The sequence below is a fragment of the Camelus ferus genome, chromosome 3 (assembly GCF_009834535.1).
Source record: "Camelus ferus isolate YT-003-E chromosome 3, BCGSAC_Cfer_1.0, whole genome shotgun sequence".
Lineage (NCBI taxonomy): Eukaryota > Metazoa > Chordata > Mammalia > Artiodactyla > Camelidae > Camelus > Camelus ferus.
Window position 1 is genome coordinate 78,230,510 of NC_045698.1, and position 8,672 is coordinate 78,239,181.

At 36.9% G+C, this 8,672-nt stretch overlaps 1 long non-coding RNA gene and 1 other non-coding gene across 2 annotated transcripts; one reads left to right on the top strand and one right to left on the bottom strand.

Annotated features, from left to right (window-relative positions):
• Positions 1-849: 849 nt before the first annotated feature.
• Positions 850-6,160, top strand: LOC116662669. The gene is made up of 3 exons (XR_004318648.1): positions 850-861; positions 1,221-1,223; positions 5,782-6,160. It is a non-coding gene; the product is annotated as an uncharacterized LOC116662669 (long non-coding RNA).
• Positions 6,161-6,233: 73 nt separating this feature from the next.
• Positions 6,234-6,317, bottom strand: LOC116662843. The gene has a single exon (XR_004318933.1). It is a non-coding gene; the product is annotated as a small nucleolar RNA Z195/SNORD33/SNORD32 family (small nucleolar RNA).
• Positions 6,318-8,672: the final 2,355 nt, after the last annotated feature.

The window sequence follows — 8,672 nt, forward strand, 5'->3', positions numbered from 1 at the left end:
GCCAGTGTTTCTTTACTGAGTTTCTGTCTGGATGATCTGTCCATTGATGTGGTGGAGGTATTAAAGACTCCTCCTATTATTGTATTACTGTTAATTTCTCTCTTTATATCTGCTAATATTACCTTTGTGTATTTAGGTGCTCTTAGTTGGATGCATAGATGTTTACAAGTTTACGTCCTCTTCTTGGATTAATCCCTTTGGCATTATTCAATGACTTTCTTTGTCTCTTGTTTTAGTCTTTGTTTTGAAGTCTGCTTTGTCTAATATAAGTATTGCTACACCAGTTTTATTTTCATTTCCATTTGCATGGAATATCTTTCCATTTTTTCACTTTGGCCTGTGTGTGACTTTAGATCTGGATTGAGTCTTCTGTAAGCAGCATATATATGGGGCTTATTTTTTTAATCCATTCATCCTTCCTTTGTCTTTTGATTGGAGCATTTAGTCCATTCACATTTAAAATAATTATTGATATGTATGTACTTGTTGCCATTTTGTTAATTGTTTTCTGGGTTTTTTCTTTTTTTCAGGGTAAATCTGAAGTCCTGAATGTTTTTATTGTTTTTTATTAAAATTTTTTTGAATTGAGTTATAGTCAGTTTACAATGTTGTGTCAATTTCTGGTGTACAGCACAATTCAGTCATACATGAATATGCATATATTCATTTTCATATTCTTTTTCATCGTGAGCTACTACAGGATCTTGCATATATTTCCGTGTACTATACAATATAAACTTGTTTATCTATTCTATATATACCTGTCAGTATCTACAAATCTCGAAATCCCAGTCTGTCCCTTCCCATTCCCCTCCCCGCTGGCAACATTAAGTTTGTATTCTATGTCTGTGAGCTGTTTCTGTTTCATATTTAGGTTCATTTGTCTTCTTTTTCTTTTTTTTAGATTCCACATATAAATGATATCATATGATATTTTTCTTTCTCTTTCTGGCTTACGTCACTTAGAATGATACTCTCCAGGAACATCCATGTTGCTGTAAATGGCATTATGTCATCTTTTTATGGCTGAATAGTATTCCATTGTATAAATATACCACATCTTCTTTATCCAGTCATCTGTTGGTGGACGTTTAGGTTGTTTCCATGTCTTGGCTATTGTAAATAGTGCTGCTATGAACACTGGGGTGCAGGTGTCTTTTTGAATTAGGGTTCCTTCTGGATATATGCCCAGAAGTGGGATTGCTGGGTCATATGATAAGTCTGTTTTTAGTCTTTTGAGGAATCTCCATACTGTTTTCCACAATGGCTACACCAAATGCATTCCCACCAACAGTGTAGGAGGGTTCCTTTTTCTCCACACCCTGTCCAGCATTTGTCATTGGTAGACTTTTGAATGATGGCCATTCTGACTGGTGTGAGGTGATACCTAATTGTAGTTTTGATTTGCATTTCTCTGATAATTAGTGATACTGAGTATTCTTTCATGTGCCTATTGGTCGTTTGTATGTCTTCCTTGGAGAATTGCTTGTTTAGGTCTTCTGCCCATTTTTGGATTGGGTTGTTTGTTTTTTTCTTAAGTCGTATGAGCTGTTTATATTTTCTGAAGATCAAGCCTTTGTCAGTTTTATCTTTTGCAAATATCTTCTCCCATTTCGTAGGTTGTTGTTTTGTTTTGTGTGTGGTTTCCTTTGCTGTGCAAAAGCTTGTAAGTTTAATTGGGTCCCATTTGTTTATTTTTGCTTTTATTTCTATTTCTTGGGTGGACTGCCCTAGGAGAACATTGCTAAGATGTATGTGAGATAATGTTTTGCCTGTGTTTTCTTCTAGGAGTTTTATTGTGTCTTGTCTTATGTTTAAGTCTTTAAGCCATTTTGAGTTTATTTTTGTGTATTATGTGAGGGAGTATTCTAGCTTCACTAATTTACATGCTGCTGTCCAACATTTGCTGAAGAGATTGTCTTTATTCCATTGTGTGTTCTTGCCTGTTTTCTGGTTTTTTATGTAGTTCATTTCTTTCTTCTCTTATTCTCTTCCCTTGTGATTTGATGAATTTCTTTAGCATTATGTTTGTATTCCCCTTTATTTTTTGTGTATCCATTTATAGGTCTTTGGTTTGTGATTACATAAGGTTCATATATAACAATGTGTGTATATAGCAATCTATTATAAGTTGATGATCACTTAAGTTTGAGCTTGTTGTAAAAGGACTACCATTTTACTAGCCCCCGCCATGTTTTATGTTTTGTATGTCATATTTTACATCTTTTAATTTTGTGTACTACTGAACTAATTATTTTAGATATAGATGATTTTGTTATTTTTTTCTCTTAACCTTCACGCTAGGTTTATATGTTGTTGATCCACTACCATCACTGTATATTTGCCTTTACCAGTGATATTTTTTCTTTCATAATTTCCTTATTTCTAGTTGTTGCCTTTTCTTTTCACTTAAAGAAATCCCTTTAACATTTCTTATAAGGCTGGTTTATTGATGATGAACTCCTTTAGTTTTTGCTTGTCTGAGAAACTCTTTCCTTCAATTTTGAATGATAACCTTGATAGGTAAAGTATTCTTGGTTTCAGGTTTTTTTCTTTCAGCTCTTTGAATATATTGTGCCAGTCCTGTCTAGCCTGTAAAGTTTCTGTTGAAAAATCAGTTGATAGTTTTATCAGGGACCCCTCGTATGTAACTAGTCATATTTCTCTTGCTGCTTTTAAGATTCTGTTTTATCTTCAACTTTTGAGATTTTAATTATAATGTGTTTTGGTGTAGGTCCGTTTGGATTCCCTTTGTTTGGAACTCTCTTTGCTACCTGGACCTGGATGTATGTTTCCTTTACCAGGAAATTTTCAGCATTACTTTTTCAAATAATTCTTCTGTTCCTCTTTCTCTCTCTTCTCCTTCTAGGATCTTTATAATGTGAATATTATGTTGTCCCAGATGTCCCTTAAACTACCCTTATTTTTTGAAATTCTTTTTTCTTTTTGATCTTCCAGTTGGATAGTTTCCACTATCCTGTCTTCCAGATCACTGATCCTTTCCTGTGAATCCTCTAATCGGCTGTGGGTGCCCTCTAGTGTATTTTTCATTTCAGTAGTCGTATTCCTTAGTTCTGGTTGGTTCTCTTTTATGTTTTCTGTCTCTTTGTTGAAGTTCTCACTGAGTTCATCCATTGTTTTCCTAAGTTTGGTGAGCATCATTATGACTATTACTTTGAACTCTTTATCTGGTAAATTGCTTATCTCTGTTCCATTTAGTTCTTTTTCTGAGGTTTCATCTTATTCTTCTATTGTATGATATTCTGTTGTTTCTTCAGTTTGCCTAATTCCCTGGTTTTGTTTCTATGTATCATGTACATCAGCTACATTCCCAGGTCTTAAAAGAGTAGCCTTATGTAGACGGTATCTGGTAGGGCCCAGTGGTGCTGTCTCCCTTGGTCACTAGAGCCAAGTCTTCAGGGGTATCCCCTATGTGGGGGCCCCTGTGTTTTTTTTTCAAATTAACCAACTGTAATTGTTATCCCAAATACATTTTTTCCATACATATCCATCATACACGGTAACCAAAAAAAAGCAGTGTACATGAAATAAGAGAAAATAAATTAAAAATCCATAGCATAGGTAAAGAGGTTCTAGTCTGGAGCACAGCTGAGTTTCCAGCAATATTTCCACATTCCTCTTGTGGCTGGGCCATGATTGCCGTGGATGTGCCGGTAGGCAGGATTGACCCTGAGGTTAGCTGGCTGCGAGGCTCAGATGCAACTGCTGTGAACGTCATGGTGGGCAGGACTTGTCCTCAGACTGGCCATCTGTGAGGCCTGTCCAAGGCTACTACAGGTGCACTGATACATGGGGCTGACCCCCAATGCAAGTGTCTATAAGGCCTGGCCTCAGCTGTCACTGGTAAGCTGGTGTGCAGGGATAGATCCCAGGAGTGGGAGCCACTTTGGAGGAATGCTGGTGTTTGTGGGGCTACCTGCTGGGTGAGGCAGAGCAGGATTTGGAGGGACATTGGTGCTGGCCGAGATGGCCTGCTGGGTGGGGCAGGGTGGGAATTGCTTTGGAGGGGTTAGCCCAGATGGATAGGTTGGGCAGGGTGCGTACTCAGGGAAACACCAGAGTGGGGCATAAGGTATTAGCTTAGAATGATGGAGATGATGAGAGTAAGAAAAATGGTACCTGCTAGCTAGGTGAACGGAGCGTTTAAAAAAAAAGTTTCCTGCCAGCGTTTCTGTCCCTGGAGAAAGTTCCACCAGATCCCTGCCCCTCTGTCACATGCCCTAAGATTGGGCAGTGAATATCCTTCTCCTATGACCCAGACTGCCTCTGTGCTTGGACTGGGGGAAGTGAGTTTCTGTGGGAGCCCTTCAAGTGCAGAGTCTTCGTTTACCATAGCCCTCTGGCTCTCCTGAATGTAAGCTCTGCTGGGATTCAGTCAGATATTTTGGGGATTTGTCTTGCTGGTGCAGGTACCCAGGGCTGTGAGCCTGATGCAGGGCTCAGACCCCTTACTCCTCAATGGGGACCTTCAAGGTTGTGATTTCCCCTACCATCTGGGGGTCACCACACTGGGGGTGTGGGTTCAGATTAGACTGTGTCTCTGCCCCCTCCTTTTTATTTCAGTATGACCTTTTCTTTGTATCCTGAGTTGTAGAACAGTTCTGGTAGTCTCCAGGTCGTTTACAGAGACAGTTGTGGAAATAGGTAGTTGTAGTTTTGTTGTGTCCATGGCAGAATGTGAGCTCAGGATCTTCCCACGTTATTTTCTTGATCTGGAGCCTATGAGTTATCTCTTAAAACCTATTTCTGTTATGAAGTTGGTGAAGATTGTGCCTACCTACAGTTAAATAATAATTAGTATCATTTTGCATGAAATAATATTACAACAGAAAAAAAATTGACAGGTTATTTGAGTTTATGGAAGCTGGAGTTTGACTTACAGAAGTAGTTAACTGATCTCAGAGGAGCAACCATGAGTCATACTTGAAGAATTTATTTATTGGCAAATCTCCAGTGGTGAATTACTTCTTTTCCAAATTCCCTTAGTTATTTATATCAACATCTATGATGGATCATAATTACTTTAATTTGTTTCGAAAGGAATTGATTAATAGCTACTGCCAAAAATACATGATGCATAAAGTATATTTCACATCATATGCAACTTTGAATCTTATATATTCTTCATAAATGGCTCTATATTATGAAGTGTGATTGCTATAATAATTTTATTTGACGAATACTCAGCATTTTCTCTTTTTAAAATAAAGGTACTAATATCACTCTTGGTTGAATAGGAGCTCTGGGAACTTACTAGATCCAAACATATGAGTTGCCTTTTGTAGGTCAAGGTGGCTGACTATTAGAAATTTTATATGACTTAACCTCAACTGTCCAGTTGCCTTATTTGTCATATTTGTAGCACCTCCAGGAAACTTTTACTTGACATGTACAAGAACAGACTCGTGATCTTCTCTTGCAAAGCTGCTGTACCTGCATGAGGAGGTATACCATTGTTCATTCAGCTCAGTAAACTGGAAAACTGTACCCCACCTTTTGTACTTGATACTGTGAAATTAGGTCCTATCTATGTCTAGCACTGCTGTCAGTGCCCAGCCACTGTGGTTTACTGTCATTTCCCCAGGTCGGGATGCGCCTTATTTCTTGCTACCATCAATCCTCTGTGCAGACCACACTCCCTACGTGGAACACTCTCTGCACACACCCATCACTTCTCTCCTTTACCACATACATTTCTATCAATCTTTTATTATTTATTTAAAGAATAAACAGTCAGTTTTCCTGGGCTCAGACTAGGAGTCCATGGGTCTTGAGGACCTCTGTGGATTTGTCGATTTTGTTCTGTATATTCTTTTCAGCCTACTTCTGTAGCCTCATGAGCTGCTTCTTCCGGTAATGGATCATGGCCTTTTCCTTCCTCTCTTCTCTTCCAGGGTGATTGTTACTGCTTGGCACTTCCAGCCAACCTCATGAGCCAGGCACCTTAGGTAGGCAAACTCCCCTGGTAGTCTTCAGACACACGACCTTTAGGGCGGCGGGAACCACCATCCACTTTTTCTGTTAGGGAAGGAGAGAGGTTTAGAGACCTTGTCATAAGGTGGCGGGATCCCATCAAACACTTTGAGGCAGACCAGAGCGGCCTGGCCTTTCTTGGTCTTGTGGGGCAGCATGCCTGTGGGCAGAGGACAGCAGGCTGGCTCACGGGGCGTGGAGCGCAAGGCCCCTGCTGCCGCAAGTAGGCAGGCAGCCAGGCAGCCTCAGATGGTATTGGATGTGGAGTCATCTCATGGTTGGGAAACGTGACAGGAGTGGGAGAAGTCCTCATCACCGGCCTCTATTAATCTTTCAGAGTCCTTCAGATTTAGTGCCTTGGGAAAGCCTTAATGTTTTCACTAACGTATTTCAAATTCCTATTATCTCTCTCCTGCAACTGTGTTTTTTTTTTTCTTTCTAATGTTTGCCTCATTTTTAAAAAGGTATTTGGTGGCATTCTTTACATAAAATAAAATTTATTCTTCTCATGTGTGTAATTCAGTGAGTTTTGTTAAATATGTAACCACCACTATAATCATGATATATAAAAAGTTTCTTCTGTATAGCACAGGGAACTATGTTCAATATTATGTAATAATCTTTAGAAAAATGTGAAGACGAATATATGTATGTATATGCATGACTGGGACATTATGCTGTACACCAAAAATTGACACATTGTAATTGATTTTGCTTCAAAAAGAAGATATGTAATATTTTCATCAGCATAAAAAGTGACTCATGCCCCTTTACAGTCAGTCAATCTCTTCTGCCATCCTTTAGCCTTTGATAACCATTGGGATGATTCCCACCCCTATGGTCTTGCTTTTTCCAGAATGCCGTATAGATGAAATATATAGTATATTGCTTTTATTGTCCAGCTTCTTTAACTTAGCGTAATGGTTTTGAGAGTCACTGATATCTTTGCATGTATCAATAGTTCATTCCTTTATTTCTGAGTAAAATTCTGTCATATGATGTACTATAGTTTGTTTATCTATGCAGTCCATTCATTTGTTGATACACATTTGGGTTCTTTCCAGGTTTTGGCTAATAGAACAAAGCTGCTGTAAACATTTACATACAAGTCTTTGTATGGACGTATGTTTTCATTTCTCTAGGATAAATACCCAGAAGAGGAATTGCTGAGCTGTATGGTAAATGTATATTCATCTTCATGTGAAACAAGCAAGCTGTTTTACAAATGGGCTATACTAGTATACTATTTTGCACTTTCGCCAACAGTATATGAGACTTCTAAGTTGTTCTGCACCCTCACCAGTAATTGGTATCATAAGTCTTTTAAAATTTAGCCCTTTTAGCACTATAGTTATATTTTGTTGGTAGTTATTAATTTGTGTTTTCCTAATGAATAACGATGTTCCATATCTTTTCACGTGCTTATTGGCATCTATATACCTTCTTTGATAAAGTATGTGTTCACATCTTCTGTCCATTTTTTCGGGGTTGTCTTCTTGCTATTGCATTATAAGAGTTTTAAAAAATATATTCTGGATACAAGTTTATTTTTTTAATTAGATTTTGTTTTGTCAAACTGTTTTGCACAGTGGTACTATTTTACATCCCTGTCAGCCGTATATGAGAGTGCTAGTATCTCCACATCCTCATCAACACTTGGTATAGTCATTCTAATAGGGATTTGTGTGTGTGTTTAATAGATTTTATTTTTTCGAACAGTTTTTGATTTACTGAAAGATTTTGATTTACTGAAATACAGAAAGTTTCCGTATATCCTATACTCAGTTTCCCTTGTATGTAACATCTTATATTAGTAAAGCATATTTATTACAATAATGAGTTAATATTAATACATTATCACTAATTAAATTCAGTACTTTATTTAGATTTCCTTAGGTTTTCCCAGATTCTAGGATGCTATTTGGAATAACAAATTACATTAAGTTGTCATGAATCCTTAGGTTCATTTTGGTTGTGAGATTTTTTCATTATATTTTTAATTTGCATTTCTCTAATAACTAGGTATTTTGAACGTTTTCTCATTTTTTGATTTGACATCTGTGTATCTTCTTTGGTGAAGTATCTGTTCAAATCTTTTGCTTATTTTTACTGTTTTTTTAAATTACTGAGTTTTGAAGTTTTTTGGTTAAATATTCTAGCTGTAAATTTTTAATCAGATATATTTTTGTAAAGTTTTACTCTCATTCTGAGGTTTATAATTTGTCTTTCCATTTCCTGAACAGCATCTTTCAAAAAGCAAAAGTTTGCAGTTTTGCTGAGGTCCATTTTATCAACATTTTCTTCATATGGTTCAGGCTTTTCTTGACTTTTCAAGAAATCTTTTACCTAACCCAAGGTAGAAAAAGTTTTCTCTTATGTTTCTTCCACAAGCTTTATATTTTCAGTTTTTATATTTAGGTATTTGTAAGTTTATTAACAATAATCTATATAACATTTTGAATTTTCATTTTCTGCATTTGAACAATTTTTTTGGACCAATTTTATACTGACACAAGTAAAAAGTGTATATTTTAAATTCTCAGTGACTCAGTATTCTTTGCTTTGCATCACTCAATTCATGGATTGCCTCTGACATTAGAAGTTCTTTCCATGATAGCATTACAATTCAGTTTCTTTTTGAAATATATAAATAGTATGTGTCAATCACAGTTCCTTGG